Source organism: Mycetomoellerius zeteki, unplaced genomic scaffold (genome assembly GCF_001594055.1).
Source record: "Mycetomoellerius zeteki isolate Tzet28-1 unplaced genomic scaffold, Tzet1.0 scaffold168, whole genome shotgun sequence".
Lineage (NCBI taxonomy): Eukaryota > Metazoa > Arthropoda > Insecta > Hymenoptera > Formicidae > Mycetomoellerius > Mycetomoellerius zeteki.
In genome coordinates this window covers 941,455-967,595 of record NW_017256633.1, presented here as the reverse complement: position 1 = coordinate 967,595, position 26,141 = coordinate 941,455, and positions in this window count along the sequence as shown.

Sequence of the window (26,141 nt, the reverse complement as noted above, 5' to 3'; positions counted from 1 at the left end):
GTAGAAAAACAGAGCGGCTGATGATCTCTCTCTTCCACAATGCAAAACCGAAGCATACACGCTGTCTTTCAGATGTGTGGCGTCAGGGTTATAGAATGGTCTACCGTCTGAGAAGCGTACTATTTCAAAAACAGATGAGTTTAAACATAAACTATATGGTTACTTATTAGAGAATTCTATTCTATAAAAGACAAATGCTGACAAGTGATGAAAGTGACAATTATTTGTGTCTAAAGTATTTCTCATCTCTGTCATTCTCTATATACGACAAACTAATTGTATTTGATGTAATAATTTCATTTCATTTCATTTCATTCATTTCATTTCATTTCATCTCATTTCATTTTATTTTCATAAATTCATTTTCTTATTTTTTTTCTGTCTTGTTTGTTATGTTATGTTTGTGAAATTTAAGATTTATAAGATTTAATATCGTTGCAATGTAATGATTTAGTTACTGTATTGAAGAATTGGAAGCCCCTGAGGGGGTGTCATCCCAGGGCGCATATTAATAAATAAATGTTTTCTCTCTCTCTCTCTCTCTCTCTCTCTCTTTCTTTCTCAAGATCCTTCCGTATATATGCGTTCATAGGAGCGATCAGGGTTTGTAAAAAGGAAATGATGCGATGTTTAACGATAATTGCAATCAGTCAAGAGGTCATGTTATCCTGCGCCACATTACATGTTTTACCGAACTACTTGAAACTTCTTAAAAGAATTGTAATCGAGAAGAAGACCATTGCCAAGAATTTTGCCACATCCAAAAAAAAATTCCATAGTCTTACATTGATATATTTCTAAGAATACAGAATCTAACTTTGCATCATGTCAAAATGTATCGAAATTTATAAAGTATAAGAATGCAAAAAAAAGAGACATTTTATTTCAAATTAAAATAAAATTTTGAAGCTTGTATAGTTTAAAGATTTTTTCAAGATTACATTTTGTTTCTAAAGAAACAGCGAAACTTTTTACGATAAGACAAACAGAGAATACTTATAATTCTCTCGAAATATATTTTATTTTTCATGACTGTCCTAATTTAATTATTTTATCATTTGATAATAACTTTTGCCACTTTAATACATTTTAATATATAATTATGTGCCTTCATGGAATTCTAATTACATTCAGATATTAAAGCTGTCGTGTATACGTCAAGCTACGCATCAAAGGATAAAATGTCTCCTACTCCACATTTGTCCGTGGAGGAAGGCGCGTGTCGAAACTTGCAGGACCAGTCACGTCCGGGCAAAGAAAAGATCGTTCGAGAGAACCGCGAAGTGAATACGTGTCCGGCGCGTCGCGGCGCGGCAAGTTATTTCGCTAATGCAACCGCGACGAATCCATCCGACGAAGTGCACGAGTTTACGGTGCGAGAGGAAGAAAAGAGGCGGTCGACGGAGAAAAAAAACGAAGTCCACGGTATTCCTACTCGGTAGAATGCATCGTCGAGAAGTTCACGCCTTACAGCCGCACGGCCTTCTCATCGGAAACCGTTCTCCAGCGCGAACCTTATGATTATAGCAAATTACGAGACTGTCATGCGTGATCTCGAGATTCTGCGTATATATAAAATACAGTTGCATTAAATAGCTATGCATCAAAATTAAATTTAATAATCAGCAAACTAATCAAAGCATTAAACGTTAATAAATTTCGATGTGCAAGGTCGTGCTTAGCTATAAAAATATCTTTATAATTACATTAAATGGGATTTAGTACATAATATTTAAGCAACGTTGTGTTTAAATAATATTTGTTTGTTAGCAAATGTCATTTAAATATAATATTGATTAAATATAATGTACTAAATCCCATTTAATATAATTATAAAGATATTTTTGGCACTTCAGACTTTCGTAAAAGAAATATTAGGCTTAAAATAATTTTTAGTAGCTTGATAGAAAAATAAAAAATATGTCCAGAAAATATACGTGATTAGTGTATGACAAATAGCTGCAATACACAAATACAAATATAAATAAAGTTGCACATAATTAATTTAATTGTTTAAATCATAACTATCCTTCACATGTTCACTGTGAGAAAACTTATACATCAACAACAATCTTCACGATATTATAGAATAATATTTATATTCATCACATACAATAATAATACAAAATTACTTAAAAAATTATGATTTTGTAAAAAGAGAAAAACATTCTGAGAAATGAATTATGCAAGAAAGTTACATTTAAAAAATAATTCATTAACAATAAGAATAATATTCGTGTATTTAAAAAAATCAATGCTTATCTAGTTTTCCCTGAAAATCTTATCAATTTTACATTCTTTTTAGTAGGTATGCAATTGTCCTTTTTTAATCTAGGGTAACTGTCCCTATTAGTGTGCTTTTGTAATTCAATAAACCATAAAGAAAACTGGCACGAACAAATATCTTTTTTTGTTAAGTTAAATTATTAATGTATACGATACTAAACATAATATTTTAGTTTTTAACTATTAAAGTATTTTAAACATTTTTCGAAAGACATCAAAAATTTATATGAATCCAGTAATATGTACCGCAAGATTTTAAGCTTATCCTTTTTAGTGTACTCTATATTGGAGCTTTAGAACGTTGTGTTATGAGTGTACATTGAAATAAGTATAATTGAAATAATGATTTATGTAATATTAACTTAAACAATTAGCTTAAATTTATTGTCTGTTTTAGTAACTATATGTTAAAATGAGTCAAATGCGGATAGGCATACAAATTGGGGACACATTAATAGGGTCATCGCCGCTTGGAGGACTAACTAATAGGGACAAAAACATGTTTTTAATTTTTATCAAAAACATTGAAACATGAAGTATTAACATTTTTTAGATTAAAGAAATATTATTAAAAAAAAAAGCAATAGTTGAAAAACCGATACTGATTGCAAGCAAATAAAATTAAAATATAATATTTAATAATATTTATAATTCTATAATATTTAATAATTAATTCAGTAATAAACAAATTGACTAAAAGGCACAATTAATAGGGACAATTACCCTATTTATGAGAAAAACTGAGTGACCCCCGTCTGGACGCCATGAAATAATGAAGGACATGGGTGTAACCCAAAATAAGCATTATCTTCGAAAAGGTAAAATGTATTTTTATCTGCGACAGATTAGAGCGGAATGTAAAGATTAAAAAAAAGAGGATTTTTTTCTTCTTAATCTTATATATCTTAAATACTATAGGAACCAGAGAAACAGCGATGGCGCGTACAGAAACCGTGAGTCCGGATGATGGCGTAACTGAAATTACTTAGGCGCGCGCTTTCAAAGGCAACCGAGGAGAAAGGACTTGTTGCACGAGTAAGCCGCGCGGTTAAAATATCGGAAATTTAAGCATCGTCTCCCCCTATGCCACCCCCACCGCAACCGATGCTGCCACCCTCGCGCGGTACATTTGCATTTCTTTCCTCGTCTCTTCTACTTTTGCCTTCATGCTTCTCCTCTTCTTCCAACCCCATACCGGAAATTCTCGATGTCGCTGCTGATTTCCGACCTCCAGCTAGCATATACACGCCAGATCGACCGATCGTCGCTCACTTATTCTCAATACTTGCGTGTAAGAGTCACTTGTTAAGACTGGGTTGTTCCACCTCTCATTCTCGTTCCCTCCCTCCCCCTCCTCCCTCTCTCTCTCTCTCTCTCTTTCACTTTTTCTTTTGTCCATCAAATAAATGATCATATAATTTATCTGAAGGTGGAACCGGTCCTTAATCTATAAAATATACATCTACAGTTACCTGGCATAATAAAGAATTTTATAAAACTTTCAAATAAATAAAGAAATATACGTAAATATATGTGTGCGCGTGATTCAAGTTATTCAAAGCAATTAAAGCAATTTTTAAGATGTGTGATTTCCGCGTAAAATACTATAATTATCATTTTACAAAAGCGAGCGAGGATAATTTACAATACGATTTCCTGCTGTGCGATTCAATTATCTAACAAAGACAGCCACAAAACATAACGTAGTCAATTGCAAATGAGTCCATTACCGCAATATTAGCCGTTTTCTTTCAACTAACCTGCCAAAATGTAGAAACGAGCCGCATTAGTATTACCATCAGCGCGTCACATAACGCAAATTCTACATAATCACGTACGTATCTGCATTAATTAGCGCTGAAACGGCCTCTGTGGTATTTATTAACATGATTGTGTATGCAAAACCGATTCCTCCGGTCATCCCTGTGTATTGCATAATTTCTCGTCGCCGATATTCAATTTCCACCGAATATTTCAACGCATCATTCTGCCGTTCTATTATCTCCGGATATCAATTAAGGCATTTCCCTCCAGCTCCTACGTCGTGATTAATTTTCTCGTCATTTACGCGATGTATAATGTTCGTACTTAATACATATAATAAAGAAATAATTATACGCATAAAGAAAAAATTGCAAAATCAAATCCGAGCTTCGTTGAAATCAAAGTCCTTCCAAATAAACGATGCATCCATTAATTAGAAGCCATTAAATGGATTCAGTCATCCACGTCGACGTTTTAACGAGCAATGTCACTGGCGGTGTATCGATACTCGCGCGATGCCAATGTTTCGGGACTTTTCTCCTCGCGTTAATTAGTCGAAATTAGTGACGGTGCTGCTAATTGTCGTAACGATTGTTCCGACGCGCAAAACCAATTTATTGTCTAGCTCGCGCGGAATTGCCGGCAATATTCCCTCGGAAATTCAGCAGTCACGTTATACCTATCGAGGGATTATCACGTTGTTCACGGACTAACCTCCCCAACACCTCTTTCGATTCTTATTGATCCTTTCTTTTACCGTGGCATTAATGAAACATCGCGGTATTAATTGCTTGTTTCTTTCGTCCCAAGAGATATGTATTCAATGAGCAGCGATTTATACAGGAACGTACTTTCTCATTTTGCTTATTTTGCGCTTAGTTCTGTATGAAATACTGTCCCATCTAGAGACTGTCACGAAAATGCAATTTTTTCATTTACGAAAAATATCATCAGAAAAATGTTTACTGACTTTAAATATGTTTTTTTCTTTTTCTTCAAAAATAACTGTTACTTTTCATTATTAGTATTACCATCAATATTAGGTACTGAAATTTTACGCAATCATGTGCATATCTGCATCAATTAGCACTAGGACTGTTATATCACCGCAAGAAATCCAAGACAAATTTTTAAAATACACGATAAGCAATATATCTAGATAAAAGATAAAGTAAAACAAAACCTAGGATATTAAAAAAATCATCTTGCAGTGAAATCTTCTACATTACACTATTATATTAGTATTAGATATAGATATTTTTCGATGCGTATTATCGAAAAATACAACAGAATATCGAGAAGCAGCGTAGCTCGTATTCTCGGAGCAAATCCGAGAATGGGCGAGACGAGACGCCATCGCAAATCTACCGACGAGCCAAACGATTTTTCTCACAAGCCTACGACGACCCTGCGCGTGCGAGGCTACCTGCTCGGATTCCGACGAGCCCTCGGCAGACCCAGTCGTGCTCCAGTTGGTAAAAAGGTTCCCACGACATAGGATACGCTCCGCCATTTTAGACCGGGGAGAAAGAGGGGCGAGATTCGTCTCTCTGTACAAGACAATATTCGACGTGTCAGAGTATCGAGATTACTGCCGCACGGAAAAGATTGACAAATATTTTTCTTAAATATCCGTAATTATACGCATCGGGATGCATTTCAACCGAATGTCCGCCTCACGTGAAGAATCACGCGTAAAGAGCGTAAAACAGTGTTACGCGCGTGATTCATCTTGAATTAAAGACCATAACTGCCCAAGACGATATCATTTTTTCGCACGGATTATCTCTCGCGTTGAATTCTCTCTCTGTCTACATCCGCCTTTCTACGTCTCTTACCTCTCTTTCTTTCCTAGTCGGTCGCTTGCAAGGAACGAGGCATGCGCGTCGCCGCCTTTATTGGCAACACAAATTTTCTCTTGGCTGTTTATCTGACAGCTGATCTCTTTGTTGCGCGCGCTTCGCCCGCGGCTGGTAATGGCGAGGAAGACAGGGTCAACGACGTCAAGCACAAAACGCTGCGCGATCCAGGACAAAGCACCTGATCCTTTCAGATTTTATTGCTGCATAAACACAGGTAGCGAGAACTCGTTTGCAGCATATTAAATTATGCAAACGCCTGTAACTGCCTCGTTTGCCTAAAATCCGAGCCTTGGCACACGCACCATTGCTATCCATCTGCCACGGTTTTGTTATGTAGACCGCTTAAACGAAAGTGGCATTCTTCGCTAACACGTTTACGGCCTAGAGAGATGATCTTACTGCTGACGCCCCTAATAATAGACGTATAAAAGCTAACGCGACTCCTGCAAGACTATACTGTCATGTCCGACCTGATCATTCGTGAGATATCCAAATCACTATGGGAAACTGAACATTATCGATCTTGTATAAATTACATTAAAGAATCATTCTATATTTTTTGACAATTATTCTCGTTTTCATTTATAATAATTATTAGAAGATCTCTAAAAGATTGAAATATTATACATGTACATGTACATGTGGTACGCATAATTTCATACTACAAATTTATAAATTGCCTCGAAGGCGAATTGGAAGAATGCGAATTTTTACATAGTATCGATTTCGACGCGTCAAATTCTCAGCGGACTAGATCACGAGGTTGTCGGCCATTCGTTATAGATCGCGGAACGGCTATCGGCATTGTGACGTTCTCCGAAGATCGTTAATCAACTGAGAGCCACTGAGAACGCTCATTGTGAACGGATTATTAATCAAATGAGAACTACTGCAGCCTATTGTCGATTCCTGGCGGGGGTCGGAGGGAGAGAGAAAGAGAGCTGGAGAGAATGAGAGAAGGTACATGATAAAAGAGATTCTAGAGAGGATAGAAGAGACTCTTGTGCTATTGACCAAACTCAAGAGAGTACTGCGATAAAGACAGCTCTTTACCTACATTTAGAAATACATCTATACAATATGTCTGCGCAAATATCTGAAACTTCTCTGTAACTTCACGTCAAATCGTAATATATTTTATTTCAATCTGATGTTTCCTCTTCACTGCGAAATGCATACCACAAATTGCTAAAAACTTTCGATCAGAGAGAAAAAATATACGGCCTAAACGGTAGAGATAACATCTAACAGAATTTCTATTCTAAACACGAAACACAAATCTTACTACGCGATCCTTCCGCTTTTTCCTAACAGTAGAAATCTAGATTCTATGGACGATCCGAAATCAAAGCAAAATCAGTCGGCTTCCCGCTGTTAGAAACGCCGATGAAGATGTCGACGGCACCTGGAGATACCCAGGGATCAACGCCAACGCTCCTGTTCGTTCGTCGCACTTCATTCCGTTTTCTACAACAATGACGGATAACGAGAGCTTTACGACTTCTGGTGACAGGGAATTCACACGTCTCGTGTGACCCAGATGCATGCAAGAAACTTCGTCGTACTTCTTAAAAAAAAATTTTGTTCCCACGTTTCTATCGTTACGCATCTATCTTATGGAAAAAATAATGGAAAACAATCTGCGTAACAAGTAAAATCCTTTTATTCTCAGTTTAATATCACAAGTGTTACGGATAGAACGTGACGTAAGGAAGGCGGTGAAATTAGTAGAGCCGAAAAAAGGAGCTTTCGTGACGCTTCAGAAAATTTCTTAATGCGCAAGTAGACTCGGGCTCAAGCAGGCAGGCAGGCAAGCAGGCAGACAGGCAGGCAGGCAGGCTTCGCACCCCCGAGGATTATTCCGTGTAATTAAGTCGACGGAACTTTTCTCAGAGCTTTCAGGCCTGAATCTGAAAAGAGGGCGAGAAACGGAACGAAAGAGGGAACGCGAGGACGAACGAAGAAAGGGCGGAAGGAGGGCAGAAAAGACGGCGGCAGGTCAGAGGAGGTGGAGACAGACGGACGAGAACGAGGAGGTGCCACGAGAAGCGGAGACCGACGGAGGAGAGGCGAGGAAGTGGAGGCGGTAATTAAGAGAGTTAGTTGCCGGTCTCCCAATTAGGAGCCAGTAGGAGCCAACTCTGCTACCGTGATGCCTGCCTTCTCTCTGCCCTACAGCTAACTCCACCTAAAGACTGCCCGTTCCCCAGATGCTACCGGTATAAATGCGAAGATCGATGTTCCGCGTCATAGACGACCGAGCCGACGGCCACCGGCAACCAAATAACAAGGGGATATGGTGTCATTAGAATCGTACATAGATATACTGTGGTAGGATAATCACGCAAGATAAAGATTTTGAAACAAACTAATTCGTTACAATAATTTTTTTCCAAAAATTAATTAATTTTTTCTCTCTTGATGTAATGATATCACAAATGGTTTCGTACTCAACTATCCACCGTCTTCCTTCAATTTTCGTTTAATAAAAACTATTATTCCAACAAATTAGACATAGATGATGAAGATCGTTATTTCCCCGAATTGTCATCCCATTGCGCCATGTTAAGTCTGATTCCTTTTCGGGAAAAGAGTGAATAATTGTAACAAGCGAAAATTGCGCTCTGGATTGTACGATAAGAATTCAAATACAGGGAGGAAGTGGAAGAATCGTGGGGTAAGGTAAAACGTCGAAGGGTTGTCAAAAGGGTTGTTCGCCTTAATTTAATCAAATTGTAGTATTCAAATGACGGACAAATTACAGCCTTTAAAAGAGTCGATTCAGAAATTTATGTATGTAGTTTTAAAAGAAAGCCAAAGAACAGATTATATTTTCTTTTACTAAAAATCATCTCTTTAAACAGATCATACTAATTTTTTTTAAGACCTCATTAGAAATCCAATAGTCGATCTATATATAAATCATTTATACGTGACTATAATTCTGCACAGAGCAGTGAAAACGGCATCGTTTGCAATAGCAAAGACGATGACGACAGGTGATCGTGCTGATATTGGGGCGCTTTGACGTGGCAGAGATGACGCAGTCAGATAGCGGAAAAGGTGTTGGCAGCGTGACGATGCTTACCAATCGAAAAGTTGAAAAGGTATCGACAGATCGACGCACGGGAAACTACCGTTACAGAACGCTTTTCGCGACACGGTGCGCGCTTGTCACGCGCGTCCTTGCTCGTCGTCGAGATTCCACGTATGTACGAATCCTCGTCAACTCTTCAACAGGTTGCGCGTTCCTCCGGGTGAGATAACGCGTCGTCGATATGAGTGTATTGCGTGCGTTGATATCAGCTTGTGATCCTAATATCGCTTGACAGCAGGATGCCTCACATTTTTCTTATTATCCAATTCCATACCAAAAAAAGATAACGACGGACGTTCCAATATCTATCAATTGCTACAATAGTTCCATATCAACGTAACGAGAGGAAAGACTTTCAATATTTTTTTAATAATTTGAAGTATAGAGAAATGCAATTTCTAGATCAATCAACAATCTTATATTATAATTGATAAAAAAGAGCTATTATCAAAATAGATATCGCTCATTTACATATTAGAACGACACAATTCAAAAAATAAAGTTTTCCAGAAAATGAGTTTGAATGTGTTCAATAATTAAAATTTTGGAATATTAATCGTAAAATGCAATTTTGACGTAATAATTGATTGTAGACGAATAAAAATATGTTTTTTAATGTGTCTTTTTTTCTTTATGTTTTCGTATTCTTTTTCTATGATCAACTAAAAAATAACAATTTTTAGATTGTAGCTTGCCGTTGTAGCAAACGAGCGATATATCTTTTCATTAATTATATATGCTACATGTATCTATACAATATATCTATTTAAATAGTTTCTTAGAAATACGGCGTAGTAAAAATTTAATATGTACTATATTTAAATAAAAACAATACGTAGATTTCACATTTTTAATTGAGTACTCAAATAATTAATAAAGTACGGAGCATATGCTACTGACAATAAGACGCGTAAGCATATGAGCAAGCTCTCAAGGGTAATATACCCATCTATATAGGCGCGAGCCAACTCTTCCGCTGGTCCTCCCTCTTTGTCGAGGTTCCCGTTTCGCTGTCGAAGTCGTGGGTCAGGAGAAATCCCTCCCTCCCTGATCGGATGACAGGAGGGTCTCGAGGAACTCCTCCAGGCATAAGGACTGAACACCTGGTCGTTCAGCACAACGGGAATAAATCGGGGGAGGGTAAGGGAGGGGCTCGAGAGGTAACTTCGGTGGCACGGGACGAAGTGACGTGGAAGGGTAGGGTATTACCATGACAAAAGTTCCCCATCGTGGTTCTTGCCGGGGTACCCAGGTGCGTGGGACCGAAATTCGGGAGGCCCGGTAGCCGGTAAGGGCGGTACGGACTCACCCCCGCCGCGAGCCAATATTCTTCATCCCGATCCCAACGAGTCCGCTCTGGTTCGTTGATCCGTAGAACGAAGCTCGTGCGCGGCGGAGCTAACCAGAAATCGATGAAGACTCATTGACGAAGATCTTAGTACTCGAGATCACGTAGTTTCTTGTAGAAAACGAGATATGATCCTCTTAGCGTTTAGGAATTCGGTATTCAATTAGAAGGACGATTAAGATCAATTAGGAAGATGGAGTTTAGACTGCCATAACGGTACGTATTACCTCAATTATAATATCGGCTTATATCTTGTGCATCAAAGTAACTTTATTTCAAAAATATGTGAAAATGCAGATAAGAATATGAATAAATGGTAAAAATAATAAAATGTTTTTTCGATAGCACTGCGACGTTATATCTTCCAACTAAACAAGAAACCGATTTTTTTATTTTAATATTTTTACGAGAAACAATATTATACACTAATTATTTTTATATTTTAATTAATATGTAATTTGCATGAATTATCTCGAAAATAAAGACTCTAAAAAACAGTAAAAGAATGGGCAGCCATGAAAGGAATACAAAAATTCCAATTTCTGCAGTCTGGTCGTGACATATATATTTAACGTGCAACACGTTTAAGCCACGTTCTCAGCGTGCTCTCACACTTTTATGGTTTCCCTTCGTAGAGCGTTCGGAAAGATTTAGTCCGTGACGAGGTACGTGGCGACGACACAACTTGCGACGACGGACATGAAGAAACGTATCTGAGAAGAGAGAAGCGAAGGGCGACGAGCGACGAAGACTTGGAAGCGGCAAACGCGGACGAGGCTTTACGTAAGCAGGTGTGACGATGCGTGGACACGCGTCTACCAGGAAAGGTCGACCCTCGCACGAAGAATCTGCCACCCGCAGGACCAGGTGTTCTTTATTGCGGATTTCGTCTCGTAGACGAGAGATCGCTACGGTAATCTTTGTTTCGCGGAAAACTCGATGACGACAATGAAGGACTTTCATTAGATCACACGCAATCCTCTCTTCACTTTCACATAAAATGATAGATCTTTTCGATCAAAACAATTGTTACATTAAAATTTTTAATTTTAAATATTACAACAAAAATTCTCTGTATTCTTAATGTCTAAAGACATTAACTTTTATAATATTTAGTCATTGACATTTGTCTCTCCGCATTTCTTAGTTTATATCGAAGATGCTAATACTCGTTCAAGACTCTTGACGAACTCGAAGACGTGAACGACACGCGTCCAACCATGAAACGGGAGCGCGCGGTTTCAGGTGGAGCAGCGGTAGCGCCGGGAGCACGAAGTACGGTACAAAAGGGTATTTATTTTGGGTTATTGACGTCACCAAATATTACACGAGCCGGCATTGTGTGTGCACACGGGTCCTTGATATTAGCATAGCGTGGATAGAGCCGGTGCCCGGCCACATTGTTGATGAACGTGTATATTGGTACGGCCCTGGGGCGAATACCATTCATTGTGTGGGTTGTGCTCCCCACGCACCGACGTTTCGTTACCGCTGGAGGGGGTGGCTACCCTCCCGGCCAGGAAGTAAGTTAGGAAAACCAAAAAACAATTCAAGACTAATCAGACATCAAAAAAAGTTTGTTATGAATTTTTCGTATATGACAATTACATTATTCTGGCATTTATTGTACCAAAAAAAAGATATTAGAGTCTAAATCTAAATTAGAATGTAAATAAATAAAAAGTTATAAAATTAATGCGCAGATCGAAATGCGAACCGACAGATTCGACCGGAAATCGATCGTATTTGATTGTACAGATAACTGTAACGATTAATAGCTAATTTAGCTCATGGATCGTAGATCATTACTGGCACAAATATCTAAAAATGAACGTGGACACGATGTCATAACGTCTTATCTCTCTCAGAAACGTGTCGCTAGTTATCATCAGGCTACGTTACGCCGATATCGTCGCAACATAGCCGAAGCGATTAATCTTAGCTGCAGCCCGGACGACGCGGTGTCCCGGAGGTTCTGCAGCCCCGTCAGGGTAATGATCCGTGGCACGCGTGATAACCCACCGCTCTTGCGTGTCCTGCAGGCTACCCTCTATGGCCTTGTAACGTCCATCCAACGTATCGATGACCCGGAAATTCTAGCCGGAACGTAACATGTCTCTCGTAGATGTTTAACAGAATAAAAAATCGCACACACAAAATCTTACGAAACGAAAAGGCTCTGTTCTTCCTTTTTTCATAAAGGAATATTTATAAAACAAAAAACGTTGGAGTTGGAGAAAATTGATCAATTGTTTCACAAGATTTGGTACTGAGAACCAGTCGCGTCATACGATGATCCAGTACTCGAACCGACCAACTGGTTTGGCAAGTATTGAAATAAACTGCCCTCTTACAAGCACGAGCGGGGCCTGCCACTTTAAAATATAATGATCTACTGGGTGTTTGGTAGAGAAAAATATTATAGTTTTAAAGTTCATAAAAGTTGATACATGATTTGCTTACTTTAAATGACAAATAAAATCATTAAACATCGATCATAATATTTTATGTTATTTATATATATATATATTTCCTATTTTAACCCCCTTATATATTGAATTATATTTCCCGATTTCTATCTCAACTTTGTTCAAATCAGTTATTTCTCAAAATCTGACTTACACTTTCTACAATAACTTTCACGATAGATCGACTTATACATATTTGGTTTTAAATAATGACTGCCTGTGACGCATGCAAAATTCGCGGAGACGCGAAATTGGATTTAACGGAGCACCCCGTATGCAACGTCGTGAGAGCGCAACCGGTCACGTCCTGGCCGCGTGAAATCAATGTTTCATAAGCACAGTTAACAGAACCGACCGCCATGTACACCGTGACCAATGTACATCTTGATTTAGTAGGTCCGGTGGACGCGTTTAGGTAGTCTCGTTTGGTCGTTGAAGGTAGGCTTAGGGTGAATACGTTGGTCGCCCGGTTGCTTCTCCGCTGTGCTCACGAGCTGTCTCGTTAGCAGCAGCCAGACGTGAACGAGCGAACCGTACTAGATGAGAGAGAAGGAGAGGAAGGCGGGAGGGAGGGATTACAAGAGGGAGGATGTCTAATAAAGCAATTCCGTTATGGTGCCCGGCGTAATATGAGAAGCTATCCGCCCTCGTTGAATGCGAGATTTTTATGCGGTTACCTGTCTACCACCCTGGTGAATCAAAAATGAAGAGAGCGGGGGAGAACAGTACAGTCTGCCAAGAGTATGTTCGCGAATGCCGTGAGGTACCATTTTGAAGGAAATTTTCAAACCGAATTCAAGAATTCTGAATTAAAATATGAAAACGTCAAAGCAATTTCTTAACACAATTGTTGCAATTTTCATGTCGTTTAACTCGTACAACAAAATGAAATGAAAAACATTAATACAATAAAGGATGTATTTTTTATTTTTATATTAGTAATATATATATAAGGATTTGTTTCAAGTTCCTTTAAATATTAATCGACTATAAAATAAACGTATTTTTTAGTCTTAAATCAACTCAACACTACTTTCAACACTCCCTCATGATTTCTTGAATCGTATCTTTGCGTTCGTCCAAGACACGTTCGTAAAATTCGCCAACACACAATGACGATGTATATAGCTTCATTAAACGCGTGACCATTCAGGATGAACGGCATCCGTGACGCCTCTGGACTCTCAACGAGCGAATTAGGGAGATTTACGAGCCTGGAACGTGACCGTGATACGTCTGACTAGGAATAGACCATATCTACTTTTCGACTTGACTTCTCGTTGAGACTCCATCAATTGATTTAACTCATGAAACAAGAATTTTAAGAAACCATTTCTCCGTTTTTGTTTAAAATGCTTTGTTAAAAAATTGTTTGATCAATCTAAAGCTAACTGTACTTCAGCCAAAATATCAATAGATGTCATTAAATTATATTTTAATATATAATATATAAATAGAAAAAATTGAATTGTATTGTAAATATTTTGTAAATGTTGTATTTATACAAATTTTGTATGTTTACCTAAATTTGCTAAAATTGTAAATGTTGTATTTATACGAATTTTGTATGTTTACCTAGATTTGCTAAAATTGTATTCATATATTTTTTAACAGAACGAGTATCTGAGAAAAATACCGACAAAACAGGAAAAGAAAAGAAAAAAAACGGGCTAGAGGGTAGCATTGTTTTTAACCAGTCCTGGTGGGAGGGTGCTGCAGGGAATTCTCACGCGAGAATCATGCTGTACTCAACCGGAAGCCGGTGTCGCCATCAGTTTGGGGGTGCTTGAGTACTCGTATTCCAAGTACCCGTTGTGCAGAAAGAGCCCATTCCAATCTCACGGCGTAAACGCCGCGGGAGTCCGCAACAGGATTCTCTAGTTAACACACCGACAGCACGCACACGCATGTACGTACGAACACACGTGCGCTGCTTATAAATCATTAGCGGGTCGAGCGATTAGTCCTTGCGGAGGGGTTGCAGAGGGGGCGGGTAGCAGTCGCTGGCGTAGTGATGCTGGCGGCGATGCGTGGCACTCGGTATACGGTCGAGCGTAGGGGGGGGGTGGAAATGATTATTGCCGCGACGCACATAGGTCGGTTAGGGGGAAAATTATTAGTAGCCCCTGATTGGAGCTACTTCCCTTCGACCAAGAGGGTTCTAATGTACTAACGAGTGCCTCCATATCGATTGCACAATCCAAAAAGATTTACCGTGATCCACTATCCTCGATATATATACTCGCAGTATTTACGTAACGCATAGACACCAGATTTACTCGAATAAAAAGCATTGTATAAAGGTGTATATATCAAATCGATTTCAATTAAAGTAGAGATTCACTAAATTCTTTGATGGTATTCAACGGTAATTATCAGCTTGATATTATAAGTACACTATTCTAATTAATTATATATTCTATAATTAATACATATCAATATATATTCAAGCACCACTTGAATGATATTTGCAAATAAATCCAAATTAAATTGTTCTTTAATAAATTTGTGACTATAATAATAATAAAAGTTAAAAATGACCGCTTAAAATTAATAATAATTTTTTGAATCTGTATATGAAAACAATGATTTTGCTGAAAGATCTAAAATTTTAGGTATAGATCTGAAAATAATTTTGTTGGATCATTAATTTTGTTAGAAACTCGCAAGAGTTACTAAAAATATTAAAATTTTTTTACAGCACTACTCATTTTTTAGTTTTCAATATAATTATTCCGATGGCTCAACAAAATTATTTTCAGATTTGTATTCACACAGTAAAATTTTATATCTTTTAATAAAATCATTCTTTCTGTATAGACAACAACGCATGAAATATATATCACAAATTTATCTTTAAATTCATCTGGCTGATGATTACTATTATCATCCCCTACAGTTTGCCTTGCAATGTTTCGCTATGCCACTCGTGCTGAACGATGCCGCACGACATAATCAAATTATTTACACTATATACATCCTCGCGCGCGCAAACCATCAGCGGAGAATAAAATTTCGTCACGGATACGTCATGAATATTCCCGTGCCGGGAGATCGCCCGCATCGAGGGTCGATAGATACCCCTTCTCATCCCTCTGCGCATGAAAATTGTGCACTCTTGCAGTCGGGATGATGTTCTAACTATCCCACAGAGGCGAAACATTAGAGCACCGTAACGCGCGCACAACCACCCCCCAAAGGAAGATCCGCGAGGGTGGTTCGTTCGCTTGTTGGTCTCTCCATCTCTGTCCCTCCCTCGGTCGGCAATATGCCACGCTCAGTCCATAGCATATGCTCGACTCGTCCCTACGCACAGACTAATCCGATTTATCATGTACGCGCCGCGTGTGCGAGTATCGAGATTTTATCGCCTGGCGCTGATATCGGTGGCGCCGGCAAGGGTGGATTAAGTCCAGATCCATCGCAAGAGGGTCGCCGCGAATTAACAGACTTGTTTCGCGCAACGTATTTGCTCCCTGCGACTGACAGATAATGTGATATTATATCAGACACTTGAAAGATAATGTACCGTTTCGAAAAAATCAAACGAAATTAACACTTTTTCGGGCTTCTCGCGGAAGTAAGATCTTTTGTAATCGTATTTTTCATTTCGACAAATTGGAAGATGAATGATAAATTTTTACTTCTATTCCCTCAATACAAACTCAACGGTTCTAACATCTTTTTTTTTACAGCGATGTAAGACTTCTTTCTCGCCTCGAACAGACATGATTTAATCTCATCTCGTATTCAAAGCTTAAACTGCTTGACCAAATTATCAAATATACCCTGTATCGCACCCGTATATTAGCAAATGAAAAGGTGGTGGCTACGATATATTCATGTGATTATTAAATTATAACCAGTTGTCGCGCGGATCATCATATGGAAAAGTAGTCCTACGAACAATTCAATGACGTTCCAACAGCGATACTAACCCTCTACACGCCGCTACCCCAAAGCGTGGCCACAGATTCACTTAGCACCAGTTAACACGGAGGGAGAGAAAGAAAGAGAGTCCCTTTCTCCATCTTTCTTTTTCTCTTTTGCTCTTTCTACGCGAACTATTTATTCTCCTCCTCCTCTTCGGCCCCTCTCGTTCTCGCATGAAACGTACTTTACGTCACCACGTGGCTTACCCGACCCTAAACTCGAGAAGAAGGGACACACCCCCTGTCACCGATTCACGCCCCGCCGTGTGCGTGTATATTGTTATATACGGTCATTGTGTAATCGCAAAGTCCGTTTCAATTTTTGAACAGTTCCATGCTCGGCAATCACCCACATATTAAAAAATAATCTCTTTTCTACATATATTACCGCAAAAAGTCGAGTACGAGTCACTCTAAAGTAGATTTGCAAATAAAAAGAATAACCAATACTAACACCAACGTCATCAATCAGCCTACTTTCTTTTATCTACAACGGATTTTTCCAAACTTTGCGCAAGAGTGATCTAAGAATGCGCTTTTAACGATGACTCGATACCCTCCTACAGGATGAGGGTTATTTAAACCTCCGCGAGTCGTAGGAGTCAAGGGGCGATAGGGTTCTGTCGTTCGTGTAAGCGTCAATCACACACCGCGCATATATTTACGAGAATCGCGCTCCGGGGCGTCCCATCCCTACGTCTACTAGCTCGACTAGCGTGTGACGTCTACCAGGCTCCGAAACACACCCCCAAGGAGAGAGAGTCTACCTACCCCCGTCGTTTCTCACCGCTGTGTGCACCAATGTTGGCTAAATAATAGCTCCCGGGGGAGGGCACACGACGTGTCAGCCGCCTTGACAGCACGTGACGTTCCGTACGTCCGGAATATACCTACGATAACCAGGCGACTTGGTCTCGATTCCTGCCAACACAAAAGGATATCGCATACGTATCCTTACCAAACCGGAAGAATACATGCAAAAGCTCCACATGTGTCAATTTATTATCTACGCAGAATTATATGTATAAAATAATAATTATGTATTATGAGAAAACTCAAACGTTATAAGCAACGCTACAAGAAATTCAGATATATCATAGCAACCAGCTTTTACATAATTTTACTTTGCATCCTACATAATTATTTTGATAGTTCAACAAAGTTATTTTCAGATCTGTCTGTATCTAACTAAATTTTTAGATACTTCAGCAAAACCGGTCTGTCCATGTAAACATTCAGTAAGCCGCCGATAACTATGTGGAATGACATAATTGCTAATTTAGAGTTACAAATACACCAATATGCTTCAATAAGAACGACATAAGTCTTAACAATATAATTTAAAAAAGTATATAATGAAATTTATCAGTAAAGATTTATTTATGTCAAAGTATATTTGATGTGTTCAAAGCTGCAGGAATGATGACGCAAAAGGATCTTCTCACCGACGTTTCACGATAGTATCCCAAACTGTCCCTCAAAATGTCGCACGACCCTATTTTACGACGTTGCCGCCGCTGTTCTCGCCTCGCGCGAACAATCGTGCGTTCCACGGACAAAAAAGCTCCCGTCGACCTGTCTAAAGTTGCTGCACGGCGCGACAACGCGACTGTCTCGTGACGATGACGGCTAAAGTGCCACAAACGTTTCTGGCTTTATCGACTTTGCGCGCTTGCAGTTTATTAACTCGATCATATGCAAACCGTTTTTTATTTCCTCTCTCTTTTTCCGAATATCTAAGACAGTTTTTAAACCTCGATGATCACGTAGAACCTGATTATAATATTACATGTCTATAAGATTTTATATACATATATTGTACAAATTTCGATAAATTGACAAATAATAGGAATTATCATTGTAGTTATGTAACGCAATGACGCAATTTTCTGTTTCGTAAAATTCTTGATACTCACATATCCATATGTAATATCTAAATTTTCACGGCTAGTTGTTATATTTCATAAAACAATTTTCTCCAGAGAAGATAAACTTCTCAGTGATATCCATTTACATGATCTTTATCTTCTTGTATATACTTTATCTTCATGATATACTTCATGGTCAACATCAACAAACGTATCTTACTTTCGATTACTTATTCTTTCAATACGGACCATGTCCCTCTATATCAGAAGATTTAAAAAGATGTTCGTCGAGTCGTAAACCACTTCGAAATGACTCGAACAGATTTTATCGCCTTCTCTTTAGAACTCTCCATCCGAAATATGTCCCCTTGAGGGCGATGTTTCAGACTTAGTTTAAAGTATTTCTCTCGGTTATTGATAGGCGGGACGCTATCGCGAAAATTGACGCACTTCGTAATGGCGGGAAATCGGATCGAGGCTACTGAAATTGAGAATCCTATTTTTCGAAACGCTATTTCGGGGTCTCTAAACTCAGCGGAGGGCATCGAATAGAATTCACCGCCATCGATCAGCCATTTGAATTTTAGAGTGGCCCAACGCTGTTTACACGCCCGGGATTCGCGCTTCATCACCGTGCAAATTTCGGACGCACCAGCATTTAAATCAGTTCCACGAACTGTTGCGCATGAAAATAATTTTTGTCATAATTACATTATCCGCCGCGCGCGCAGTGTCGATTTACTCGTGGCTCGTGGGATTTTCCATTTTTTATTCGCCCGAAGACTCACACGGGACATGTGTCGATGATATCGGTATCGTCGACGGGATGAGTCGTAATGGCGCACAAAGAGCGTATCGCAAATTCTGAAATAATAAACCGAGTTGGCAGCGTACCACTGTAAAATAATCAGGAATTCCGCGCGTGTCCAGCTTGTCGTACGAGGCGCCAATCACGCCAACATTCAATCGCACCACGTGCAACGAGAACGACAGACAGGGTTAAATGTACATGGTGTACAAAACGTTTCGATCAACGAATGAAATATCCCGATGGAAATTTTTGGGACCTGAGTTCGTCAATTGGGTATAATCAATGCCATAATTACTAATTGTCACTCATTCTGTAAAAATGAATGTAAAAACGAATGAAAAATAAGCGAATCTCTCCACGGGATAAGAATATCACAGATTGACTATTGTAAATAACTAAATTATTAATCCAGCTCTATAAAATTCTTGAATTATTTTATTAGAAACGAATAATTAAGAAATAAAGTATCGAATGTGCCCTGTATAATGGAAAGAAGAACGACGAAGTTTCAATGAGAAACGCCATCAAGCAGCCGCTACGATTCACAAAACTTCTCAATTATTTAGCTATTTGTTGGCAACGTGCGCCAAATCTACAAATATTTTTACATATATTTACTTATGTAAACAGATAGACGAGTTTTTATTCGGGATCTCTCGAATGATTGAAAGGAAAACAAAAATAGAGACAGAAAGGATTGGTACAACAGAAAAGGATGGCAATATAGAATGGGGCAAGAGAGGAAATTGGAGGAGTAAGCGGGAGAAGCAAGTGACAAAAACCTAGGAAAGCGAGAACGGCCAGTGCAATGGCAGAAAATCGCTGATTTCTCGTAAAAATCGAGTCACACCAACGCTGCCAAGCGACCCTTAATTGGACGACAATAATTATCAGCGCGCCTGCCCTTTTCGGCTTTTCCTTCGACGGCGAATTTTATTTCAGCCGGTCCGGAAATTGCCGCTTCGACGACGCAGATCAAGCTGAGCCAGCTCTTGCAAAAAAAAAAAAACGAGGGAATAGTCATTGCGACTTGCACTTGTATCTTTTTGGATTTTTCAGATGAAAGAAAAGTTCGGCTGAAACTGTTAATTAAATTACATATAAATTATACATAATAAAATTATTTATAAAATTTAGATACCTTTATAATTCTTTTTATTAAATAGATAAATTTTTGAAGAACTGAAAACTTTATTCATTTTCCAAAAAATTCTTTGAGTGAATAAATCGATGGAGATGGGGAGAAAGATATGAAGCGTTACCAAGAACGACGAGGACAAAGAGACCCAACTACACAAATGAGCGCTGATGAGTGATCGGCACGTTCTATAATTGATTCCCTCGAAATCGATCACCGAAATGGCGGGTGAACACTAATTACAACGCGCTTCGACTAATTAGTGCAACCAGACTCTGTGGCTAGGTGTTAATTAATTAAAGGCCTTCGCATCGTAGATACGATAACGACGGTTAACGAGTATCATATTATTCGAGAAATGTCAGCCACAACTTGGAGATATCGTACCTATAATAATATTTTCAACTTATACATTATTTCCACAACATACATAAATGTTGATTACCTTTCTTATAACAGTATATTCTTTATTAAATATATTAATAGTTGAATATAAAGTTTATTTTTTTAACGAAAGTTTTATGGAAAGCAGCTTCTTTATAATCTCAATATTAGCTATTTTGACAATGAAACTTTAAAGTAATTATGTTCCAAGAGTTCCTTGTATCGAGATCGAATACAGAAACCTTCCGTTTTCTTCTTTCTCCACCATCTTCGAGCAGTTTACTGCGAAAAAAAGGCTTCATCCCGAAGCGGAAGAGGAAAAAAGAAAGATCGAAGAGAAGTGGAGCGCAAGAAAGGACCACCGAAGCCAGGAAAAGCTTGCGCCTTTCTCTCTCTCTCTCTCTCTCTCTCTCTCTCTCTCTCTCTCTCTCTCTCTCATCAGCTCTTTGACCGATGATTGGCAATCCGTAAGCCGATTACCGGAGCCGAATGAACGTGCTCGCCGGCCCGCGTCTGGCCCGGTCCAACTCCGCGCATAACTCCCTTCCTCTGTTGCCCCTTCGTAGCCCGCGTATATCCCCTGAAACTAACCCCCGTTCCCTCGCCGCTCCAGGAAACCGCCCTTCTCTCGGTGATCTCCTTATTAACCACAGCCCGGTAATTGCGATCGACGAGCGATTATGCCGCGCTTCGCTGGGTGCTCTCTCTGCACACGGTGGGATTAGGCAGATTAGTTGGCGGTTATACCGTTGGATAATTGATCGCACCCTTCTTGATCGGTTGATGCTGGTTGCCTCGGTGCAATTAACCACCATACGAACGCTTGCCACAAAAAACCATGCCATTGCATACGTTGAAAGCCGTGTGCTGCGATGTTTAAAGTCCACTTTAATTAAATCATTTATAATTCGTATCGGATTCCAGGACAAAATTCTGTTTATAATTTTATATGTAATATGAAAAACATGTAAAGAACACACAGGCATATACAAAACATATTAAAATATATAGGTACATCAAAATATACATCAAAATACATGACATAGGAAATTACAAATAAATTTCTATCCTAAAATTTTATGCGAATTATAAATCATCTAACAAGAGAAACCTTATTGTGCAATATCACATGCAGCTAATGATAAAAAATCACAAGACTGCCACTTTTGCGTTAATAATAGTTAGAATAGACAAACAAATTAAAAATATAATTAAATATAATTTTAATTAAATTTAAAATTTAAATCTGCATTTAAGAAAGTCATTAAAAGGATGTCGCTTATAACTGCGATGAAAAAAATGTCTCGAGGAATGTTTGCAAAAAATTTTAAAATATCGACTACGCATCATGAGTTCGACGTCGGCGTTCGTCACCGTTGGGAATTATTCCCTCTCATTTTCCTCTCTTAATTTTCCGGGAGTCAAAGAGCACGAATAACCGGAGTCGAAAGCGAGCACATATTTAATATAGCGGGCGACACAAGGGGGGCGTGTGTACATCTGTCAATGCGGTATACCGAGTCTTTGCGATTTAGAGAGGCGAGAGAGAGAGAGGGCCGAAGGCTTGCTTGAGTTATTGGAGGTTGTCAGCATTGGCTTCTGGTGCCAGGAACACGTGCTCCGATATCGCGGTAAATCGTCGCCCCGACGACTACCCCCGTGTATTTCGGTACGATCGACCCTCACGACCTCGCACTCTCTGCGCGATTCTTTCTCCTGGTCCAGTTGTAAAAAAAGAAGGGAAAAAGAGAAAGAACCGGCTCCTGTGCGAAAAATAATGGCGCCGCGGGAGGGAATTGCAGCATTGGGAAAGGAATGACGGACGATCCTCCAAAAGGAAGAAGATGAAGGATTGAAATAAATAAAGTAAATATTATAATAAACAGAGAGACATGAGTGATATACATATGTAATAATTAAATAAATTTCATTTAGATAATATATATAAGAAACCGTTTCTTTTCATAATAAAATATCGCACTTGTTTTTATCGTACCACAAACTTTTATATGAAAGTTTGTTTAGCATTTCCGTCATTCCTCTTGCTCCTTCCGTCATTCGTCATCATTTAACAAGGAAAGATTTGTGTAAATACAAGATGTTTGTATTAAAAACAATATGTACCAAAGAGCCCGCATATTGAGAAACTCAACGATGGAACGAATGCATCGTGAGTAATTCGAAACATGAAATGTTTGGTCTACTAAAAGTTCTCTCACGCCGCACAAGAATGATGCCTTTAAAATCGTCCTGCGAAGGGTGATCCTTGCCTCTCGCGTGTGTGTCGAATTAAAACGGATCGAGCTTAAACACCGTGTGTTCGCTTTCGCACGGGTTTCGAAGTTAAATCGAGCTACCATTGTGGAGTGTATCACTAAAATTTAAAATAATTCTTTTTAATCATGTCTAAATGATACAGTTACATAGTGCATTATCAATAATAAACAGGAATTTATTTTATTTAAGAAATACTGTATTTAGAAATATTTTTTTAAATGACTGATTCGGTCATCAAATTGCAAACGTATTAGACGCATCTAAAGTAATTCGGTGACATGATAGATCGAATAGAAGCGCGAGTATGGTTGGCAGAAGTTTAGAAAAAAAATCATGCTCGCCCATAGAGACACCCTTCTTGTCTATTCAATCGAGTCGCCCTTCGGAAGCTTTATCGATTTCTTTTCACCACGATACGAAAATAGTTTCGAGTGGCCCGACGGAACTCGAGGGCTTCTTAAGGCCGACGAAAGGGTGTACTTCTCATTGACAGAGAACCCAAAATGGCGTTCCCGATACGAGAACACCCACCGAATGGTTGTACATGGAAAATGCATTAAATTCGTAAAGGCTAAGTAAAGTCCACCAAAATAACTTGATAGTAAAGATGTTATATGTCATAGTTATCTTAAATTAAAAAGTATCTATATACATATATATATTTTTTAGAAATGGCTGCATAGTATTTTAATAAAATTTTCAATTAAAATTTACATGAAAAGAACGATTTTGCTAAAAAGTGTTTAAAAATTTACCTAGATAGCATTTAGATAGACAGACATTTAACAGATCCGAAAATAATTTTGACGTTTGACCATCATAATAAATATGTAAAACACGCAAGCTGGTTGCTAGAATATCAAAACTTTTTACAAATTATTTTCAGACCTACGTCTATACGTACATTTTTAGATAATTCAGCAAAATCTTTCCGTGTAGCAATAAAAATATCAGTATTATAATTTTACTATAGTATTATAATATAGTATTATAATTTTATTATAATTTTGCAGGTTTGAATATTCCATACGCATGTTGTTAACTAGGAACAATTGAATAGAAAGTGGAAAGACAGATATACTAATAAAAGTGATGAGACACGAGAGATATAGAGTGCAATAAAAAATATTACTTTCCATTAGATTATGGACAATGCTAACTTGGATTTTTAAAAATAAATGAAGGAGAATTCTTGTAGAAAATTCATAGAAAAAAATGTAAATATCACAATGAGTGTGTAATAAAAAAGTATATGTACGTTGAAAGTCGAAGAAATACGCGTCGCGAAGTAAATTCGCATCACGGATAAATTCAGGAAAGCAAAAGAAAAGAAGAAATGTAACCGCGTATAGTAAACGTGCGCGAGGGTGGATGGTGTTCGTGCAAAAAGGAGCAACCGCGTGTTCCCATCGGACCTGAATATGCTGGATGACAAACTTGTCGTCGACTGAACCATTAAATTCCTTTGAGAGGAGAGCACGCGGAAGACGTGCGCAGTGCCAAGGAATGTTTATTCGCGGAGCGAGTAAGCCTTTCCTTCCGATCTCCAGGATGCGCGCTTGTGTCTACCTAACATAACGCAGCACAATAGCAAAATATGAATAACCAATATTATGACACGACACGAAAGAGACTGGAGGAAGGAGAGAGAGAGAGAGAGAGAGAGAGAACAGAGACAATAAATTATTGACGATACAAAGTGTTTAGTAAATTATTGTATTATAAAATAAATAAATATTTAAAATAAATTAATTTTAATTTTTGTGTTTATAATTTTATATCTATTACAATAATTTATTATATGCATACTTCACAGAAAATATTTGATTTATATTTTATCCTAGATAACTCATATTACATGCAATATTATAGAAACTTACAATACGAATGAAATACGTAAAGTATAGACAGCATCTACACATATGTACATATACTTATAATCTCACCTCACACTCCCTTTTCTCATCAGTCATTATTCCGAAATATTTCATTCTATGCGGCGTAGTCATGACCCAAGATTTAGAAAAATCTTATCGTGTCATAATGGATGGAATGATATGAAAAGTATAACGGAAAAAGAAACTGGCAGGATGCAGGGTAAATGTTAATTGTCCAATAAAGTCGAGTTATACCCCTGGCAAAAATATGTCGTTAACGTGGCTTTAAGGAGACCTGGAAATGACGCGGAAAGACGTTATTTTTCGTTTAAGTTTGCTCCCTATCTCTCCATATCGCGGGTTTGAAGAAAGATATTATTCTCGTAATTTTTTTTCGCAGTATATCGCGTCGCAACGATGAAACTGTAAATTCGGATTATACAAAATTCATTAACGTAATTAAGCACAAAATTAATTTTAAAAATCTTGTTTTTTATTAAGCATTTTTCAACATTTCCGTATAAATACGAAAATTTATAATATACAAATTGAAATTTATATCCTCGAGCAAGTTTCTTACGAAGTACGAACCACCGTATTCGTCATAATTTATTAATGGTAGCGACAACGCGGAATGTTGCGTTTAAAATGCGTCGCTACCGTTCCGGTCTACTTTTTTTCCCGGAGAGCTTGTCGACATCTTCCCGGAACACACCGGAGCGAGAACGAGCTGCCGCACAACGAACGAGGAGGCGGGTGGATACAGAGAAAAAAAGCAATGGAAAGAAGAAGAGAAATCGAGAGAGAAAAAGAGAGAAGAGGAACGGCAGAGAAATTTCTCGAGAGACGGAAGGAGCCAGGAAAAATGGATTCGGAGTCCCTACGGTAGAAAGAGAGGGGGAGAGAGAGAGAGAGAGAGAGAGAGAGAGAGAGAGAGAGAAAGGATGAACAAGCGTGCAGGACTCCCGGGAACAGGATCGCGCGGGATTATGATTATCCTTGGCGTAGGAAAGGAGTGATTTATCCTGT